The 22,978-nt window shown below is 38.3% G+C and overlaps 1 long non-coding RNA gene across 1 annotated transcript in view; it reads left to right on the top strand.

The window, feature by feature from the left end:
- LOC103142283 (uncharacterized) overlaps window positions 1-15,184 on the top strand; it is a 62,184-nt gene extending 47,000 nt beyond the window's left edge. The window contains exon 4 of the long non-coding RNA XR_001662861.1: window positions 14,223-15,184. This is a non-coding gene — a long non-coding RNA (uncharacterized LOC103142283). The remainder of the gene's footprint in view (window positions 1-14,222) is intronic.
- Window positions 15,185-22,978: the final 7,794 nt, after the last annotated feature.

Here is a 22,978-nt window from a genome sequence, read left to right as displayed (position 1 = left end):
ACTACCTGCAATATTTCAGGTTGTTTGTAATACTTCAAGAGGGACATAGTGGACGAAATGGTTCGGACAACCAAAAGCAGTTTGATGTTGGTGTGTAATGAACCTGTCAGCTCTGATGGATTTTCAGCTCTGCTATGTTGTTTGTCCCACTACTGACAATAGACAGTTAAGGAGATCGCCCATTCCAGTTCGTTGTTGTTCACAACCCAACTTCCTCGTGAGTTCAATTCAGACTGAAATGCATAATTATGAGAAGCAGGCGGCTCTTTGGAGGGATTTCTCATAAACATAAAAGCTGTTCTGAAAATTATGATCAATGGTGCAACCAGACCCACTTTAATTGCAGATTGTTCTGTGTGAGTAATGGGACCAAAGCAAAAACAGATAATGGGATTCCTTTGAATTTGTAAAGCAAAATAAATGGGGAAAAAACTAGAAGAAATCCAAAACCAATACCCTGATTAGGAAAGCAGATGTAAAGGTGATCACCAAGTGTAAATGCAGTTCTTTCAGATGTAAAACAAAATGTGACTCTCCGGCCCCCTGATGTCTGCAGTTGTTTCCTACCACCATAGATGATTTGTTTATTAGATTTCCAATCAGAATATAATGGCTTTGAAACAGTAGCAGCTCTAGGGTAGATGTGGCTGAATGTGTCTCCTAAAGAGTCCCCAGCCGTCTTGATTTCTAAACTCCTTTTCTGAGTGTAAACAGACCAGAAAGAGAATTAAAAGAGACTGTGTCATTGCCTGCCATGCCACTGTGCAATTCCTGAGAGATGAGCATTAAGCAAAAGGCAAAATAGCGGCATGTTTTTCCTGTAACTGTCATAAAGACCCCACCTTCTGCGATTGCTATTAGCCAGGATCACAGGAAATGTCATATTAACAATGAATGTCTAATAGTGAGGGAGATTGTCCTAAGTATGGGCCCAGCAGGAGGGTCTCCTTAACTCTAATTCACACTGAAGTCGGATCACCCTGCTAAGATCTCATCAGCTTTATGGCGCTCATTCTCAGCCACATCCTTTTCCAATGTCCATGTCTCTCCCACTGTGCGAGGCAGGCTGCGGCCATCACACTTAGTCATTACCCCTCTGTTTGATTTCTTAAAACACAAACTGTTGTTGATGAGTTAGTCTGGGTAGGCGGGGCAGAAAGTAACTGTTTTGTGAGATTCTCTTTTTCTGTGCCAATTTTAAAAATGTTTGTAATTCTTTGACTTCACTCTGTAACTTGTTCGATGTCCCCAGTTTGAAAAACAAAAAAAGATGCAACACTAAAAAGGGGCGTAGGGGACACAGAGGCTAAAATCAGCAAATACTTGAGACCCCTCCAAAGATAATTAGAACTGTTTATTTTAATAGTTCAAACACCATGTACCTTAATATGAATTAATAGCTTCACAGCCAATCAGCACCAGGGAGAGTGGAGGTCGCTCTTGGATTGGCTGCTTTGCAAACGCCTGTCAATAGCATGTCAAGTAGATTAGACACTTTTTTAATATGTATTTTAGAAAACAATCTGCAATTAATAATTTAGAGTTAGGTTTCACAGAAAAATACTTCAAATGGGTGAATCCACAAATACTGAACTGTGACTAAGTGGAGGTCTATTGTACACTCATTTCCTCTCAGACTTTTAAAACTGAAAAACAGTGCTATCGTTTTTTAGCAAGCCAGTACACTGTGTTGTTTTTTCAGTTATTGTTTTTTTCTTGTTTTTACATAAAATATCCACCAGATTTTATGTAATTAGCCATTTCTTCAAACTAGCGAGTTGTGTTAAAGTTGTTGGCACAGATATATATTTTTTTCAAGGTAGAAAATATTCATAAAATAAAAGAAATTCAAACACAGATAAACATTTTGAGACCGAAATGACATGTATCACTTTATTCAATGAAACGGAGAATCCAACACAGCCTGATTGTTCAGTCTCGCTGCGGAAACACCTGTCTCTGCTTCGTCTCTGGAACGTGCTGTCTAATGTCCATCACCAGTCACGTGCAGCACACACATCCTGCTGGTTTGTTTGAACCATGAAAACAACCACAAAACAGCCGACTGGGTTTTTCAGGAACAGAGCTCCAAACAACATGAATTTTTCAGCTTCATAGTTGTGGTCGTAAGATAGACGGAGCACAACTATGAAGTAACAGCAGCTAGATTAAAATATCCCTCCCTAGTTCTTCTTTTAGCTGTCTGTGGGAGAAGAAGCATGACACCAAGTGAATCCAAGGGCTTGTTTCCAACAGAATAAACCATTCATCCGTTATCTGTTTATCTGTCTTCAGTTTCAATAGAGTTACATGGACAAATCAAATGATAGATCTAATCTTATAACAAGCAAAGCATACACACTTATATGCACACATTAGTCCAAGCCATGTTAGGGGATTATGATTTAACATTAGTTTTGATCCGTATTTGAAATTCTTATTTTGAAGCAAGAAAGGAAGTGGATCTTCTTTTCCCCTCTTCTTTTTTTTTTAGCTTCGTTATCTGGATGCATTTCAGTGACCTGGTAAGAAATAGACAGATTGATTAACAAGATGCAAACAGTTTGTGAACACTGAGAATATTCATGACTGGGTGACGTTAGCTGCTGACAATGCTGTGGCATCTGCTTCGGTGTTATAGTGACTAACTGAAAACTCACGTTTTTTTAGGAGTCTGGATTACTGTTGTGCCTTTCTAGTGGAGAATCTAAAATATTTAGTGGTCAAACTTAAAGGTGATGAATTACTAAGTAAATAATATCACAAAGTGGGACAAAAAACTTTAAGTAAAGTATAAATAGAACAAAAAAAAACCTGTTACATTGTTGAAAGTTCATTTTCTCCATAAAAAAAACAGTTGCTTTGCTTTTATGATGCAACATTATTTACTGTGCTGTTCTCAATTAAATAAACTTAAAAAGAACGATTGTATTTTTCGAGCATTTTCTTACCTGGGTTGCCAAAGAGTGTGGATGCAAAGAATAATAGGCACGATACACAAGTAAAGATATTTAGATGTCATACATGACAGAAAATTACGTTTGGTATTGGTAGTCTGGCATGAAAAAATGCAACAGTATTTCTTAGTGTCTGTTTAACATCTTATTTTATTAGCAATAAAAAGAAAAACTCTACTGCAATCCAACAGTGTGATTTGTTACTTAATGAGACTTTGAAGAGATGCCAGTGTACAAGCTAAAAGCATTTCAGCTGTAATGTGTGCAGGAGACACTGAAAGGGGTCGAAGACTTCACTTGTTTTACTCGGCTGAATCGGACAGGCTGCTGCAGGCACAGAAGCCTCAGCGTCTTGATAGAAAACTTGATAGAGCAATGGGCCGTGGTGGCACTGAACACAGGCTTACATCGATAAAATTCAGCGTACTGTGTATACAGTACGTATCCAACGAGATGTGTATTCGGTTGAGACCATTAAAATGCTGAGAGAACCCTATAGCATAAATGAAATTGTTGTACATACTCACTGGGCCCTGACCGACAAAATGGAGTGCAAATGTTAAGTACTGCTAGATGTAAAGTACAAACACATTATGGGCAGGTATTAGCTTATAAAACACTACCAAACAGAATGTGAGTAATCCTTGCACACCTTTTTTAAATGCTTGTTTTGCAGGGGGGGGGGAAAGCAAGAATTCGTCAATTTAATGAAATGCCAATTGAGATCGAGATGAATTAAAAGTTTAAATATTTTGGAACCTTGGTGCTTATTCTGGCTCTCAGAAGTTTACAGAGTTCTGTAACTATGCAGATTTTCTGTCAGACTAAGTTCTGTGATGGTGAAAAAATAAGTTCTCCTTTCTCTTTAGTGCTCTATATGTGAAAGACTTGGGTCGAAGCCTCATTTCCATCTGAAGAAAGCAAACCCAGACCATAACATTACCACTAGCTATTGTTTTGTTGACGTGGCCAAAAGACGCCAGTTTTACTTAAGTGATTCCATACTTTCAAAGGTCTAAAATTTAACATGGTTTTGTGGTATTGTTTTCAATGGGCCATGCTGTTTACGTAGAGTGGAAATTTTCAATCCCTTCCCCTTACTATAAGATAGTTTTGATGATCTGTGCCAAGCATGGATTTACGATGCAAATTTCCAAATGTCCATATGCGTCAACTGAGCTTTTAGTTGACACATAATCAAAATCGCTATATTTAATGCCAGGATGTGCACCTAAGAAAACTAGATTACATTAAATATTTAATTGACGTATTGGTCTAAAGGCCCATCAGTGCTCCACATTAAATATACAGTCACATATGGAGATTTTTGTCTGTCTTATGGGTCCATCTCTTACATATTTTAGTCTATCATCAGGGAGCTTGCAGATGCATATCCAAATGTTACAAACTGCAATACTGGTGGTAACTGGTGGGCCACAGAATAGCTATGGCCACTGAAAGGAGCAAAGAAGTTGATGATGACAAAAATGGCTGAATTTCTCCACCCACAAGTCATAATATATTTAACATGTCTTCTTCCGGGAATGTACATTATCAAGATTTTCTCGACCTTCACGATGTACGCAATTGTCCTTTGGATCAGGAAGCTTACTCAGAACTGCCCTCTAGTGGCTAGATTGCATAATAACCATGTCAACTTAATAAACAAATTTCATGCATGAGGTTGATGATGGTTTAGAAATGGGCAGAGCCATTTTTGTTAGTGAAGTTAGCATCAGTATGCAGTCAGGTTTTTGGTGTTGGATTCTGATTATTGTGTTACAGATTTGTTTGATTTGCAGTTGAATTGTACAGGATAACAGCTAAAGGTGTAAAAGGTTTTACACCAGGCTCATGATTATAAGCCTGGAAATCTGACACCGATCTCTACACTTTTAAGATCCACTGCATTTTTCAGGTATGAAGAAGTGTAGTGTTGTTCTATGAAGTACTCTCTCCTTCGAGAAGCAAATTATGTTGTTGTTCAATAATGTCAAGTTTTGTTTATGCCTTAACAAATGAATTGTGGTCCATTTACTGGGCCTTTTGATGGCATTAAAATGTAGCCACATGATGTCTCTTAAAAATATACCTCAAAGTTTGGTGTGCTCTTTACTCTGAAGGGGAAATGCTCACTGATTTGTTACCACTCAGCAGTACTTTTCTTCTTAATGAATTTTTAATATCCTTAATGACAGCAGAAGAATGATGTCATTAGGACTGGATGTTTGGAAAACGCTGACTTGAACTCTTTTGGACGACCATTTTTATAATAATTTAATATAGATTAACGCTCCATAGTAATGAGCACTTTGACTGTGAGGGGGTGCGTCCATTTAAAGAAAGGCCCCAGTGTTCATTTGGCTGTACACACTAAAAAAGGTTTTTTATGATCCCTGTGCCTTTTTTACTGAAGGTTAAACATGTTGTCGGATTAGTCATAAATCACGTCTAACAGTAAACAAGACTATTTATTATGATGTGACATCGATTCTGCCGTCTTTTCTGAAAGCAAGCGAGTCATCACAGGATCCAGTCCTTTATTTAAGTATCTACTTCCATTCATGCTGGGATCATCTCCGGACAGAGCAGTAATGCCATGATGGCGTAGAATTAAGATTGTGTCCTCCTGGTAATTTACCTACTGGACCTTGTGCGCTGGTGAAGTGTGAATCAATTTGTAAAGGATAGTTAAATTTCTATAACAACCTCCCCCTTCTTCACACTTGACTATTTCACATGAGCTATTAAAAATGAAAAGAGAGGGGGGAAAAAAACTACGTAGTGTCTTATGAAGATGATCAAGGGGAAGGCCGCTGACTGGGAATGATAAAACGAGTGGCTGCACTTTCACCCCCCTTTTATTTTCATTTAGCCTACCACTGTACTGTATATGTACAAGTATTAGGTCAACAGATAAAGAAACAAGCCCGGGAAGCTGAGAATGAATAAAACAAAAAGGAGGAAGCACGGCTGGCTGGAACGCTGATATCCCTTGGCAAAATATTTTATCATATTCAGCAAAGGAAGACCCCTTATTTTATTGATTTGAAGGGGAAAAAAAATCCCAGAGGCACTAAAAGGAACAGGCAATGATTAATGTCCCCTTCAGAAAAAGAAATTATATGGAATAAATTAAACTACTGCGGCAGCAAATTGAAAAATAAGGATGTAAATGAGGTTTGAATGCTTAATATCTTATAAAGAAAAATAGTCAATGAGGCCCAAAAAATGATGAGGGATTGCCAAAGAAACATAATGTTAACTCTAATGGCTGAGGGTAGATTTTCTTTACTGTCAGAATTTACCTGTCACCAGTGATTTCCAGGCACATAAATGAAAAATGATCGGTGCACTTTAAAGCAGTTGAAGCTCATTTTCACAGCATAAAGAGAGGAAAGTATCATTCAGGAAATCAGATATATTTTATGCACCCAAGTAAAATCCTACCCCCTCTACATCTCTTAAAATGTCAATAATCACCTTATTGAAACTGTTTGCAGGTGTGTATGGAGAACATTACGCTCATGTAAGGAGCTCGTGGTTTATCATGGACTTCGTCTCCAAGCGCTGTCTAACCTATAAAGCGGTCTTCTTGTTAATGAAATGATCTGCGCTTGATTTATCTCGCCGTACCAAGTTTATTTTTCTTTCACCGCCGTACGAAAAGGTCAATCTGCTGAGAGTCAGCTCCTTTGATATTTGTCACTTGGACTGCTTTAGATCATCCTCATCAACACTCTCTCAATTAGGCCCAGTCTGGAATCAGTCATCCTTCCGGTTACCGGATACACCACTGTACGAGCAGCACAACGCCCGCTAAATGAGAAAAGCCAAAAGCAAGAGACAGAGAGAGGGAGTGAGAGAGAGAGATCCTTGGTACGCTATTTGTCGAAGTCGTTTTGGAGTTGGCCCCCGGTTGTCCCATCCATCAGAGGTGGGGTAAAGATGAGACAGTGAGATGGGGCCTGGGGAGTGGCAGTCGGGTGCTTGCACTGCACCCCATTACTTTAGATGGATAGCAGAGGGGTGCTCCATATTAAACACTGTTCCCTCAGTCGGAACCTTTAATTATAACTCCTCAGTATCACTTACAGCAGCCCAGCGCAGATGTTAAAAACCTTTCGCGCCTTGGTTACCCCACCTTACTTAATCTCAAGGAGGGGTGAAGATACAGATGGCATATCCAGAGTCTGCGGATATGCTTCATCTCTGACAACAGAAGCAATTTTGTTGTTAAGTAGGGTGGGGGGAGATCAGTGTTTGTGTGTGGTAAAAAAAAAAAAAAAAATCGGCATAATTTGCAGCGAAATCCCTTTGAGTCAGAAGTTGCCAGCTTGCCATAAAGGTTGGTGAGGAGTAAAATGTATCAGAGCTCGTCACTGAGGTGGTGCAGGCATTTGAGCCAGAAGCGAGACTTGTGCTCACTGATAGTGAGGGAGGACTGTAAATCTGTGCAGCTTTGAGCAGCTTTGTTTACATATTACAGTCTTTACTCTTGTCTGAAGGGTACAGCTGCCTTTACATCACCCTGCCTCTGTGTACGGCTCATAAAACTAAAGAAGAATATAACCCTGCTCTGGTTTGTTGCTTTAACATGATGTTTTGGCATCACTGTTAGACTAGTACTCATGCAACCATCATAAAAACTGTGTTGATTTTCCGCAGGTGCTCAAGTTGCCTGCCTTGTCCAGATATATGTTTCAAAAATATATTCATATTATAAATATACTTCATATTAAAAAAAAACAGCAGCATTTCAGTCATTTTCACGTTTCTTTGGAGTTTTGTTCGAATTGCCAATTATTTGCCGAATAGTTCACATATCTTAAAGTGTTGGTTGAATTTGACAGCAATATTTTTCTATATCTATTGTGAAGTGCTTTAAGAATTTGTCATATACAGTTTACAGGATAACTGATATTTTATTTATTTTTTTTTTTCGGTGGGTATCTTATGAAATTATTGTCTAGCTTATTATTAATTTTAATGTTCTGACTCTGTGGTGGCCTCATATATGTTCTATGATGCTCCCTGTTGAATCAACAGTTTATCTACAGATGAGAGGAAGTGGTTAGATAAGTTCATCAGGAAGGTCAGCTCTGCTCTTGGACGCCCCTTTGACCCACCACTCTTCCTTCTTAGTGCAGTTTAAAAACCAAACAATATTTTAGTGAATCGTTGTCAACTGAATTACCTAATTTTAGTATTAGGCTAAAGTTGATCTAATTTTCTGATAACCCGTGAGACTGGTTGAGTTACAGACTTTATGTTCATTTAATAAAACTAATATATTCATTTCAAGGACTGCATGTTTGGGATATAGTTAGAGCTGCAGTCCCTGCTTGTGTAAGTGGTGACAGTACAGCAAAAACATGTATAGGATAAAAGCAGATTTGCAAAAAGAAAAAAAAATGTATATATTCAGATATATTTAATATTTTATTTAACTCTTGATCTCCTGTTAGCTTAGCCCTCTCATTAAACAAGATTCTACAATTGCTTCTTACGGTTGCCTGTATGAAACCTGGAGCTGCAGCACATCCTACCTTTGCACTCAGTTTGCCGTGTTTAAATTACATTGCACCTCCAAGAACCTCTGTATCCACAGTGTACCGTTTTAAAAGCTGTTTAATCGGGTGCAATTTACAGCAGTGCCCTTGTGTTAAAAGAAACTACAGAAAGATATAAAGAGACCTTTTGTTTGTCACTCGTATTTCCCGCTGATCATTAAGAGGTCACTGTACAATTCTTGCATCCATAATGTCCTCCCTACTTCATACCAGTATTAATTACATCTGTGTAATCTTGTAAAACATCACTTATTGCTGTCACCTTCAAGTTTGCAATCGCTAAACTTTTCAGTATATTACCGCTCACTTCAAGACACCCAAATGAAAACACTTGTAAAGGTTTTACTTAATTACACATCCATATCTAATTGTATTTACACTACCAGTGTGGAGTTATATTGGATCAGTATCAAGGTCATAAACCTAGCCTGTTAACTTCCAGAGATGCAGCTCATGGCTCTCCTATTTATCCGGTTTATCACCCAGGATCTAATTAATTGACCTCTGTCATGCTCTATTATAGTAACAGGTTGTCTGAGACATTGTCTCTGTGGAGAGAGTGTTTGTTTCAGGAGAAGTGTTTTATATTTAGACATGGAATCTATTCTGCTAAAGATGTAACCCTTCATTATGTGTTGTTTGAACACATGACTTTCTCTCGTTCCTGTATTTAGACATGACTGCCTTAAAGGTGCTACTACACTTTATAAATTAAGCAACGTGTTGTACAATAGTGATATTAAAAAAAATCACAACAAAAATAATCTCATATGGATTTAAAAAAAGCACAAAAAGAGTGAACGATGTGTAAAATAACCATGGGAAGTTAATCAATTGATTCAGTAAAGTGTAATAAAACCATGCAGGATACTTGATGCTTACATCAATTTTGGATGAGCAAAAGACAAACAGATGGACGGATCTTTTTTTTATCAAAGCGACACCAGTTCATGTTGACAAAAACACTCTTCAGTGTCAAGGTTGCTACTGAGTGAGGAAGACAAAGTTATCTTTTTTTCCACTATCAGTAAGGTGTTTACAGTAAACTTAGAATGGACAACCCTCAAAAGAGTAGAATGGAATGTATTTAAATAAATATATATATAGTTTCTACAACATATCAAGAAATGTCCATGGTTCATTCAGGCTGCAAAAAAGTGTGTGTGTGTGTGTGTGTGTGTGTGTGTGTGTGCGTGTGTGTGTGTGTGTGTGTGTGTGTGTGAGAGAGAGACAAACATCTAGACCCAATGAAGTACAGAAAAGGTGCTCTTTTTTTAACCTATTGAGCTTCCATCTTCTTTATGTGATTTGTTTATGTTGGCAGTATTTTAATCATCTAGAAGTTAAGGTAAGCAAATCCTCTACAGGTTTTACTGTGGCACTGAGGTAACAATCTATTCCTATTGCTTTTCAATGATACTAGTAGTTGAAATATGGGAAGTGTGTGTAATTAAAGTAAATTCAGTTCCTAAACTCAGTTTTCCCTTTAAAGTGTTAGCTGTGCTTAAACAGAGGATTTCTTTGTGCAAAAGTACATTTGAAGGAAAATAAATCACGAAATGCTAGAGAAATTAAAACTGCAGATTTATTCCTACAGTTCATGTTAACGTTGTATCTTACGAATCTACCGTCGGAATCGAATACACGAGGTACATGATGAAAACATCCATGCGGATATTGACTGATGTACTCTTGTTTTGACTCTGGTTTTATTATCTGGTATCTCGTAAACTGCAGAGGAGGTGACTCCACGCCGCAGCACAGGAATAGAAAACTTAACAGGCCTATGCATTAAACATATTGTAGAATACAGTGTAACATTCATCACTGTCAGAAGGAGAGTTTGTATAAATTTAAATGCACTGAAGCGTTCAGAGCATTTTTTTTCTCTCCCTTCCCTTTGTCTATGGGTGGAAGTATATTTATATCACTATCAAGCTGCCTTATGTTTTGTATCACTGCAGGATTTAAAATGAAGATCTCAGCTGCACTCTGTTGTGGTTCTGTTTTTATTGTGGGTCAGATCAGGATTATTTTGAATAAGCTTTACTATTAGGGCTTCTGTATTTTTGCGCTAATGTGACCTGAAGTTAACTGAATGAAAAGAAAAGGAATTGCACTGAGATTTGTTGGAATAGCTTGTTCAAAGATGTAGTCTAGTTTAAAACCAATCATGGCCCCATGTGGAAAATGCATTGGGAACAAAGACATGGCTCTGTAAGTGCCTGACAGTATTAACATTAAAATAAATTGCCTAACCTTTCCAACATCCACTGACAAAAACAGGAAAAATGAAAGATAATGGGATATTATTCACTGAGGGATTCTATACATAATAATGATCTCATCAATAATGTTACAGTGGCACTCACATACCAGGCTACTGTGGCTTTATAAAAGAAAACACTGAATGGAATCACTTATTTTAACAATAGTTGGTCCAGTAAAGAACAACCAGGTTGATAAAATAAGGGGAAAAATAATACCTCTTAAACTTGTCTACCTTTTTTCACATAACAACTACAAATTTAAATCTATTGGATGGGAATTTGTTAGATGGACTAACACAGAAAAGTGCATAATTGTGAAGTGCAGATGTATTTTAAATGCTTTTCCAAGTCTTTTGACAAATAAAAGTCTGAATCATATTGCATGAATGAAAGAAAACTCAGCGAAAATTAATCAGAAGTCACCATAATTTGTAATTATGGGTCTTTATTAAAAATTAAGATATTTTGGTAAGTTGTTAAAAGAAAACCTGGAGGCCACAATTTCAATTTGTCACAATATGTGTGGGGAAAACATCAAGCATGTGGAAGGTGCGTTTTTGGTCAGACGAAACAAAAATGTAACTTATTTCCTTACATTCAAAAGGATATGAATGATGGAAAAATAATGGACACGCCGTCCACACAAAGAAATATGGTGGTGGCAGTAGCATGCTGTGGGTAAACGGTTCCTCAGCATGGAAAACCAAAATGCAAGGATACTCTGGGAGTCTTACAGGAAAGATTACACCTAGTTAATAAAAAAGTTAGCCAAGACGGCCGCTCGCAAATCAAGGTGACTGAACAAAGAAGAACGATCATTTATCTTGAACTTTAAAAAAATAAGCATTACTTCATGTGAGTCTAGGAAAAATTATCAAATATTTTCAAGTTTGAGTTGATTGGATGTAAAATAAAACAAAAAAACTCAAACGGTAAACACTCCTTTTGCAAGGCACTGTCAGCTGAAATAAGAGAAAAAGAAAACAGAATAATATAATGTGGCAATTTTTTTAGCCGTTTCCTATTTACAAGCCTTTAGCCATGAATCAATTTGCCAAAAAAAGCACAACCAGAAATGCACAATTGAGGCACATCAGCTCTAGCTTAAAGTACAAGGCAGTAAGTAGGCAATAGACTTACAAAGTATTGCTGCAAACACCTGACAAATGCAATAAACAGCATTATCCTTCAGAGGCAATGCTGGCGGTGGTGGCGGCTGTGCTCCACAGCTCTGGGCCTACCTCCTCGCGGTGGACGCCAGGGACAACAGAATCATTTTGGAGAGTTGGAGGTAGTGGAGTGGAAGTGAGAGCTGTGGGAGAGTGGGGGTTGATTCTCATGGTCGGGTCGGGGGGGAGGGGTGTGGGGAGGGCAGTTGCTGGTAGACCGAGACTGGCACTGACATGTGGTGGGGTGTGTGCGTGAGGCAATGTACAGAACAAATGAGGGCACTATCACCTGTCATATATCACATTTTCTTCTTTCTAAATAAGACAAAGACTGTGCAAGTTGGGCAAGCAGAAAGCTCTTAGGATTCATAAACATCTGGAGAATGCTGCACCTCCACTGCACTGTGACCTACGCTGCAATAAATCTGTAATGAGGGGATTTTGTTAAGGCGAGGTGATCAAGCAAATGAAATATTGGACGTTTAGTAGTGAGGAGAGGTGAGCTTTATAGCCTCTGCTCTCAGAAAGCCCTCACCTTTAAGGCGTCGGGCAATTTGCTATTCTTATTGCATGTTCTGTCTAAGAGAGCATTGAACATTTTATATCTTGCTGGTGTTGTCTGAAGGCTTGGAGACGGTAAAAATGCAAATAGGATTTGTTTTTAGGTGCACGACTTGGACTTAAATGCTAATAAATTAATGCTTTACATTCAACAAAATCAGTGTTAACACTTGTGGCTTCCATCCATCCATTGTCTTCCATGTGAATCCAGAAGGGAAACCCAGAACTTCCTCTCTCCAGCTCATTCCAGGGAATGTCCAGGCATTTCAAGGCCAGGGGCAGCGCAGACGGTTTGCTCTCCTTGGGGCATCCTGGGAAAACTTTCAAAGGGAGGCATCCAGAAGTCATGCTAATCAGATGACTGGAAAGCCACGTTTTTCACTGCGGAGGAGCAGGGACCCTGTTCTGAGATTACTTTCAAATAATAAAGCTCCATCCTATATCTGAAAATAAACTTACATCGATTTTCACTGTTCAGTTGTGTGAAGATACAATTCTACTGGGAGAATCAGACCAGAGGGTTGCTGCCAGGATGACAGGCAGTGCTGTTTCTTATGGCACAAGACATTAACTACAAAGCATTAAATGTTTGGATAGTCCCAACTTTACACCATTCAGATAATCAGAAGAAACTCCTTATGTCTTGAAGTACAGGGCGTCAGTAGGAGCTTGCTCTGACTGAATCTATTGTCGTACTACTGTTGGTGACACGTCACATCCAGGATGTTTTTGCTTTGATACAGCTTTTTTTTTTTCTGAATGTTTAAAAAAAGCAACACCGTTTCTTTTTCTTTCTTATGTTTCAACCTTGAGCCCTTGAACATTTCAGATTGATAACTTTGTACCTGAGCAAATATTTAAAGCTCACGCGGCTGCTAGGTAAGAAAAAGCATTCCCGTTCAGAGACTCTGTAGAGCTTTTAAAAATGCTGGAACCAGCCATGTGGTGAACCCTGCAATTTTTTATTATTTTTTTTTTTTAATATCACTTCGTTCCTTAGCGCAGCAGCTTTTCTCCTCCAGGCAGTCTCTCAGTCAGTGAGCCTCAGTTGGCATCCCAGTGCTCTGTGCTCCTGAGTCTATATAGTGATGATCTAGCAATGATAACTGGATCAATACCTCCAGCCATGTGGACAGACGGTTGAGAGCTGCATCACTACTCTCACAGGCGAACACCTTGCGACCACCTAACCCTCTCAGCCAGCACCGACCCCACATCCCACCCCCCCTGCTTGCTGAGCCTCATAAGCTACCTTTAAGCTTCAAAAGTCCTCCGACTCTTTATCACGCTCTTTGTCCTATAATTTGATAGAAAAAAGTGCCACGTTATGCCTCGCTCTGGTCGTAAATGAGAAATATGCACATTTTATGAACTGTAAATTAGTGCCTCTTCATGGTTGGTTATTTTAGTATCAAAATATATTAAATACGTAGATAGAAAGGTTGTAGATAATTTCATACAGTCAGCAGTATAGTTTCATTTATTTAAAACAATCCTTCGTATGAGTGCAGAATAATTAGATAGAGAATAAAAGATAGATAAAGTAAGAATGTAATCCTAATCGTCCAGCTTTTTCTGCAGGTTATAAAACATAAGCCAGCGGCATAGGTAAACTCAATGAGATGTTACTTGTAAAGGAATGAAATTGGCTGATACAAAGACATGTCGGTAATAACAATGTCCTTTCTTCAGTGACAAAGACAAAGTGCCTGCGTTTGGAGCGTACAAGCGAGGGAGACAAGTGATGGCTGAAGGTAGACTTTGGGAGAGCATTTGAATTTCATGTCCAAGAAGAGGCAGCCCATCATTAAAAAACCCTAATTTCTGTGTCAGGTAGAGTTACAGCTAATCGATCATCTTGTCACACCGATTTATTTCTTTTTCTGCCCATTCAAAGACAAATCTACTTCTTTCCAATTAAACTTGTTGCTGAAAAAGAAAAATGTCTCGAGCTATTAAAGGTACATTTTGCTATGTTTTTTTTTTTTTTTTCCCCCACTGAGGGTAATTTCTTAGCATCTGAAAAAAGAGGAGTCGCAGGGAGATGCTGGCTTTCTGGCAATTCCTAAAGAACTTACAAAAAGCTGATTTTGGATGTCTGTGAATGTACTTACGGGTCACAGAATGGTTGTACAGTGTTTATAAATGAAAAAGAAAACTGAAACAGAAATAGAAAATAAAACATAAAAACCTCGCACAAGTATAAAGGGCATAATATACATTTAAGATACTGGTAGTGGTGTGATGTGATGGGTCTGATTGATGGCTGAAGTCCTCTTGGGGTCTTATTTTAGTGAGGGCTCCCCTACCCTGATAGATTCACTGAGTGTGACATCTGTGAACGACGGCTTTCTTCCTGATGGTGTGTGCCACCAATGCATTGGGACATGTCTGCATAAAAGCCATTTATTGTTACATTTCTAAATGTTAAGGCTTGTCAGCTTCAATTTCTTGAATGAACCCCTGCTCACCTGGTGGACAAAAGACTCGGGCAGTTCTACAGACTCCTAGATTCTTTAAATACAATCGCTGACAGTTTCCGCAGCTCTCCCTTTCACGTAAAAGAAGGAGCTCTTTCATCTCTGGATCTACGATTCATTTCGACTAAATGTAACTTATTTCTGAATGTACCCAATAAAACTGGTTTACATATATTTTCTCAGAGTTGACAATAATCATTTTTTGAGAAGAATATGAAATGCAGCTTCTTAAATTGTAAGCATATATATATAATGGTGATACTAGTAGATAGTAGAGTAAATAATCCACATTTTCTTTTCACTGTTTCACAATGAACTCAAGTCTCTTCATGACTTTTAGCATTCATACTGGACAAATTTTGATAGCATGAATCTTAAAACAAATATATTCAATGTATTGTATACAAGCACTCCTTTGCTATTGCAATATTGCACCCACTGATACTGCGAGGATAATCAGTATTTAATATATTGGGCCTCTTTATCAGAAAATAATTGTTCAAGAAACTCAAATAACTCACAATGAGTCTGACTTAATTCATAATTCATTAGAGATGAGTCCAGGTCAGTACCAAAGATGTCGTTTGTGAAACTTCCAAAGTTCTGGTATTTGATTTAAAATGCTTGAACTTTTTCATAAATGCACACATTGCAATGCAGTTTATTGGAATGTTAAGTAGAAGACCCAAGCAAATTAACAGATATTTAAACTATTGAAAGTGTGGTGTGCATTTGATTCAGCAGGTCTATTTTAATATTTTGTAGAACCATTTTTGCAAAACATTACAGCTGTTGGTACTTTGGAATATGTCTCTACCAGTTTTGCAGATTTTGCACAGGTGAGTTTGTAACCTTAATTTAAAGGAACTCTGTGTTTTAGTTAATTTGCAGTTTTCTGGAGGTCTTTTCCAGATTAGTGGAGCATAGAAACCGAATGTTGCTTCTCCATGTTTAGTTCTGCTTTAGAAATATCTGTCTCACACTCAGACATCTTAACAAAGCCATATAACCAGAAAACTAAAGGTTGAGGCACCTGACAATTAGAAACAGGAATTGGCAAAGAAACTGAACAGAAGAATTAACTAAAATGAAGTACAGAAAATGGAATTTCAAACATATGAACATAAACTAATCACAAAGCCTTTAATAAAAGAAGATTAAGTAAAAACACTCGAACACAGTGAAAAGCTCATAAGTTAAGACACTTCCAGACATCATAAGCTTACAAAGAGCAAAGAAAAAATGTCGGTGTTCCTTAAAAAAATGAAAATTCTAAGTTTCTTTTAAAGTTCCACTTTGGGTTAACTTGTCTTAAATGCTGCTTTGTGGGGCATCCACACCATTCAGTGTCAGAGCCAAGGCTGCATTCATCCTTACCTAACAGCATTTATTTGGACAGAGGTGCAATGGCAGCAGAAAAAGAGTGAAGGAGATAGGGGCTTGATTAGCAACAGCCTTCCCAGCATGCTCTGCTATGACAAATGACTGACTTCGAACAATATCTAAGGCGATCAGGATAAAGCACCAACCATTTCAAGGCTCAGCAAAATTCTAATTCTAATTAGACTTTGCACCACACACCAAATAAAAATTGTTCCCAGGACATTTCGGCCTATCAACTGTTTCTCCGATCACTGAGACAAAACGAATAAAGAAAATGATTAAAGTGATAACAAAGGCATAAAATTTAAATTATCGAGGCACCCACATCTGGGATCTGTTTGTCACCGCGCTGCCATTTGCACCCTCTCAATCAGCACTCTATTCTTTCTGCTTGAGAGGCGCTGCAAAGCAGAGAGAAGCAAGGAAAAGGGGCAGAGGAACAGGGAGAAACTGTTACATTACTAGGTAGAAAGCTATAACACAAATAGGCCTTCAGCTTTAGCGTTATTAATGACTCTTCAAAATTCTAAGACTTTTCCAATCTCTCACAGAAGCGCATGAAGGAGTCTGTAGATGAAGCTGACCTTCAAAATGTTCTTTGGTCTTTAGTTAAGAAATTCACTCGCCATTATGGCATCATTAAGGAAACAAGGATAAAATTACTCCATGGTTAATGGCCTATAGGATCCCCCACCAAAATTTGTTTCAGATCTAATAAAACTGTGCTTAACACACTCGAATGAATTATGAGGACTGTTATGCAGGGTATTAAAATGTGGAAAATAGATTTTCTAGAGCTTGGAGGACTGGACTTTTCAAATCAGATAGTAGAATGGGATTTTCTGGGCAATAAATTCCAGCATGTCTCAATTTAATTTCTTTCAGTTTTTAAATACAAAGGTATGATTTATCGCATTGGTTTGATCTACTTTAGAATACTCTGTTCCTCAGCACAGAAAGCTTAGAAGCTACAAGATGAGTGTACTTCTAAAACACAGCAGAGCATTTCTTTCTGCATTTTGCACATACACTCACTGGCCACTTTATTAGGAACACATGTTTAATTTCTTGTTGGTATGGATGGTAGCACATTGATGCATTTAGGCATTTACACCATGAAGCTGATCTCACTCCTGCTGGCCAAGAACAGGAAACTGAGGCTTCAGTAACCACAGGCTTACCAGAAATGGAAATTAACTGTTTGCACAAAGGCTTAGCCAATGAATATCTGCCATAGGGTAAGAATTCGGGGTTAAAAACACAAAGGCGTGGATCCATCCTGTTCTGAATTACAGTTAAGAAGATGGTGTTATTTTCCTGGGCCATTTAAGACCATTTAAGAACTTTGTCAATCTGAGTATTATTAGCCAAACCTTTATGACCACCGTGTACCATTTATCCATCCTTCTTCTTTTGTATAAGTGTGTCAGAGAGGTAATTCTAGGAAAAATCCCACAACAAAAATCCCAAGTGATGGTCTCTAGATCATTCTGGGGATCCCATAATATCCCCAGCACAGATATGATACCTAGCAATCAATCAATCAATCAATCAGATCAATCAAATTTTATTTGTATAGCACATTTCAGCAGCAAGGCATTTCAAAGTGCTTTACATAATTAAAATAAAAGCAGCATGTGACATTGAATAAACAGTGAGAAAGAGAAAGACATTTTGAAAAAGATTAAAAAAGATAAAAACATTAAAACCCGCACCCCTTTTGGGACTTCAGTTAAATGTCGTCTAACTGGGGCTCTAACCCTAATTTAGCCATAAGCAACTCTAAACAGGTGGGTTTTAAGTTGAGATTTAAAGGCACCCAGTGTTTCAGCTGTTTTACAGTTTTCTGGAAGTTTGTTCCAAATTTGTGGTGCATATAAACTGAATGCTGCTTCTCCTCGTTTGGTTCTGGTTCTGGGGATGCAGAGCAGACCAGAACCAGAAGATCTGAGGGGTCTAGACGGTTGGTACAGTAATAACAGATCTTTAAGGTATTGTGGTGCTAAACCGTTCAGTGATTTATAAACTAACAGTATTTTAAAGTCTATTCTTTGAGCTACAGGGAGCCAGTGTAGGGACTTTAAAACTGGTGTTATTTGCTCTATCTTCCTGGTTTTAGTGAGAACGTTTAAGTAAATCAGTAAGTTTTGATTCTGCCCTAGAGTCTCCTTCTAGCAGGATGTACCCAGAAGATCTCATGAGGAAACTCCTCAATGCTAAAGAGCAGTGACACCATGCCAACCCTCTCCCAAGGGACTGAGATTCACTCTTTCTCTACGAGGGAACCCTGCCACCTACAATGAAAACTCATTTCACCCACTTGCATGTTGGATCTCTTTCTTTCTCTCATAATCCATGTTCCACAGCTGTAGGTGAAGGTTGGACCATAGCTCTCCAGTAAGCCAAGAGGATTGCCTTTTGGTTCTGCTCTTTCTTCATGACAACAGACATAAACAGTGCCTCCGTTACAGAAGATGATACCCCAATCCATCGATCCATCTATGATTCCATCCCACCCTCACTCATCTACAAGACATGACATTTTAACTCCTGCATTTGATACACCTAACCAAGAGGGAGCAGTCTATTTTTTATTTTTTTTGGTTAAGAACCATGGACATAAAAATGACGAGGCTTCTACAGTCACAAGATCTCAATGCTGTAGGGCAGTTTTGGGATGAGAGGGAACAGAAAATTTAAAATATGGATCTGAGATCCATGGCACTTCCTGCTCCCCAACGAAACTGATCAGGTCTGTAGCAACTGTGTGATGCTATAATGTTAATATAGACCAGCATCTCAGAGGAATGTCTCCACAACTTTGTTAAATGTATGCTACAAAGAAGAACGGCAGTTCTGAAGGCAGTTGGGGGGTCCAAATTGTTACTAGCAAAGGTGTACCTAATAAAGTCAGTGTAAAATGATATTTAAAGGCTAGATAAGTGGGGCCTATACAATTGAAGGTGTTAAATTCTTCATTAGATTGAAGTCTGCATTTGCTTAGCATTCTCATGAGCACAAGGGTGTTTGAAATGGTTATTAGCATACTGCATCAGAGTGTAGTGGAAGCAAGCAGAAAGCTGTTAAGGAGAAAAATAATGCTGCAGGCTATTGAGGCTCCCCATTATCTCATACAGAACCATGGAGCAACCCTAAAGAACTGTCTCATTTCCACCATTTATTACCTGCTATTGTACACCAGACTCCAGTGCCATTGTGAAATGCAGACTTATTATAAAGAGAGGGAAAAGTTAGCCCAAGATGGTGGCACAGAGAGGTGGTTTGTGTGGTAATGGCATTTGCTCTCTTTAAACTTTAATCTTTCCTATTAATTCTCTGCAACTGGAGAATGTACGAGAGTTAATGTTCCATGAACGTGTTTCTCACTCCGCAATCTCTTCAAGCTAATTACCTTCAGGTGCTAAATGGTGGGAAATTGCCATCCATTTGGATGAGAAAAATTTCACCTCCTGCTCCCTAGTGAAACATTTTTTTCGGCAGCACATTAAGAACAAAAAAGGGGGAGGGGGAGAAGAGGCAGTTCTCCACTAAGGTAAACAGTAGTCATAAAACCTCTTCATGTTTTTTTTTTTCTTTCCCCAATCTCCGGTCTGAAACAGGAAACTATAGTATAGCTTTCTCCCACCACAATGCTTACCAGCAGAGGTCATTCGGAGGTCAACAGGTGCTCCTCTTGACAAAGGGAACAGAGAACAGATGTTTGATTGGCATGAATCATCTAAACTGCCCATTAGAAACTTATGATGTGAAAGGATATGACTCCTGGTAGGAGGACACTTTTTGATTTGATGGCCAAACAGAAAGGAGATCTTAAAGTCGCATGAACGTTGTCATTAGAACAAGAAGTTTTTCCAACAAAGATGGGGTGTTGTTATTTGGAAGTTTGTTGTTTATGTGCAATTTAGACATATTCCTGTTCCAGCACCTGATTCAGATAATTGATTTATCTCCTCAGTGTTGTCGCCAGCTTCAACAGGCGGCCTACTATTGAACTATTAATACATATTAAATTGTGTTCGATCACAGAAACATCTAACACATGCAACACACCAATCCTCAAGGTGTGGAATTACCAACTTCTGATTTAAAAATGTACAGAATAATGGTGTAGTAACTCCAAAAATTCTAAATGTTTTAAATTAAATGCCATTCATGAAACGTTTCTCTCTTTTTTTTATTGCAGTTGGAAATTTAGACATTTATTGTCATGTATTTATGATTTTTTTTTTTTTTTTTACAAACCGAAATCTATGTATTAAAAAAAACCTGACAGATGGAAACATCTGAATGAGTTTTGCACAAAGGGCTGTTTGTATTAAACATTTTTAAAACCTGTCCTTTTTTTGAATAGGTCATCATTGAAAATCGCTAGCTGAATGCGCTATTTTGTGCTAAAAAAAAAAAAAACTGACTAACTTTATGATGTTTGTGCGTTACGGAAAAAAAAACAGCATTACTCACATTCCCAAAATATCAGTAAAGTTGTTATAAAACTTGCGTGAGCCAACGTTCAAGCACAAAATTAAATCAGGTCGAAACAGTGTGCTCATGCCTATTTTTGGAGGTCTTCCACACAAGATGTGTCCTGCCACATTCTGCCTCCCGTGAACCACACACGAAATCCTTACGGTACAGTTCAGCGAGTTCTCAGAAAGAGTCAGGAAGATGCATCATACGAGGGGAGTAAAAAGGCCAGCTGGGATGGGTGGGCCACATTGTGATCACTCACCTTCATCCCTGATTTGTAGTCATTATCCCTACCAGCGTTTGAAGATCAAAAACAAGGACAGGGAGAGTGATGGGGGACAGAGAGAGGCAGCCCTGCTCAGAGAATAGGGGGGGGGGATGACTGACGGAGGGTGGGTCAAAGAGACGGCTAGATGTGCGTTCAGATGTCTGTCCCAGCCACTGCCGTTTGCCCCTGTTTGCTGGATGTAGTGGTGTAAATGGCGGCGGAGCTGGGAGTGGGTGGGGCTGGGAGGAGGGTGGATGAGGGTGATAGCACCTAAAAGCCAACCAAGCTGCAAAAGCAATGAATATTAAATTCCCGCCTAAATAGCCCGGTCTATGTGAAGCATTACTGTATTATACTTTTAAATTTGTCACTGATGGGACTGACCTGAGTTGGGACAACAATGCACATGAATGCAGACTTCACTCCACGTGTAAATTGATAATTGTAGATTTTTTTTTTTTTTTTGTTTTTTGTAAATTTGGCTTTTGCTGATTTAAAAAAAAAAAAAATCTGTATTGCTTTATTTGTGTTTCCAAACGAGGTACGGAGGTAAAAATAGGAATATATTACAATTACAGGGAAGCGTAATATTGCGCTTACACATGCGTGTCTGAGACAGAATGTAAAAGTTGAAGGACTCCCATCGGGCTATCGCATACATTAGCCCAACTCGTACTGTGCTAAAATCTATCCCCAACTGTTTGAGTGAGAAAACAAAGATTTTCTCCTCCTTTTTTAGATTTAATTATCTTTTGTTGTTCTTTTTATCTACCTTCCAGGATTGTCCTCGGTAGGGGGTTAAAAGAATGGGAAGTGGAAACGACAAGGGGGGGTTTCTGTTTGAGAGTGCTGCTTTTGTAGGGCCAGTTTGTCCTCCGTTTGATCTGACTTCCTCACAATGACACAGCGGGAAATTAAATATGAAACCGAAATTAAACCTCCGCCTAATGAACAACGGGAAAACAAAGTTGGCCTCATTCCAGCTCAAGTGAAAGTCTTTAACTTCTCAGAGCTTCATCTGTTTGGTTCAGCTCAGTCTGAGGTAATTTTGGCTTCATTTGGACTGAAAATGTTGGGGAAGTGTTTCATGCTTTCTGATCATTTTAAGGGATTTGACTGGGAAATATACCCGGAGACATGAAAAGTGTGGGAAATGTCTTTTTGTCTTTTTTTTTTTGTTGTCAGAGAAAATACAATAAATTCCTGAAGTTTAATTACTCACTGTGTCGTATTAGAGGTGCACAGTGGCAGGCCGCCACCTTTTTTCTCCTCTGAGAGAAACGACACATGTTGTTGAGTTGATGTCGGTAAATAATTTAGTATCAATCTTTGATTTATGTTCAGCGATTCATGTGAAAGACATCCTGACAGTACAGAAACAAAACAGTGTTGCCGCTTGATTGATTTGTTTTTCTCTAATTTGTTTTCACTTCTTTCAGCCTAAAATTTTCCCCTAAAAACATTTCACTTTTCTCATTTTTTTTTCACCAAACATTTGTATAAATACGTATAAATCTCTTGGAAAATCTTTATGGCATTTGGCATATTTTTCCTTAATTAAAAATAAAACCTGCATGAAAGTTGGAAGATAAAGACATCTTATTAAGTGCTATGACAATTACTATATTATTAGAATTTTTTTGTCTCTGTAAAATCAAAGAAACACTTTTTTTCCCATCTAATTTTAGCTTTCAGAACATCAAACTTTTTCTACAGAGAATACGAACACAATGTCCTGAACAAAAAGTTCCACATTTATGGGAAATTTGCAACTTGGAGAGGAAAAGAGAGAAAAATAGACGCTGTGGATGACCTAAAGTACCACGTAA

The sequence above is a fragment of the Poecilia formosa genome, unplaced genomic scaffold (assembly GCF_000485575.1).
Source record: "Poecilia formosa unplaced genomic scaffold, Poecilia_formosa-5.1.2 Scaffold95, whole genome shotgun sequence".
Lineage (NCBI taxonomy): Eukaryota > Metazoa > Chordata > Actinopteri > Cyprinodontiformes > Poeciliidae > Poecilia > Poecilia formosa.
Note: the sequence above shows the minus strand (reverse complement) of the source record. Positions and strands in the feature narration are given on the sequence as shown.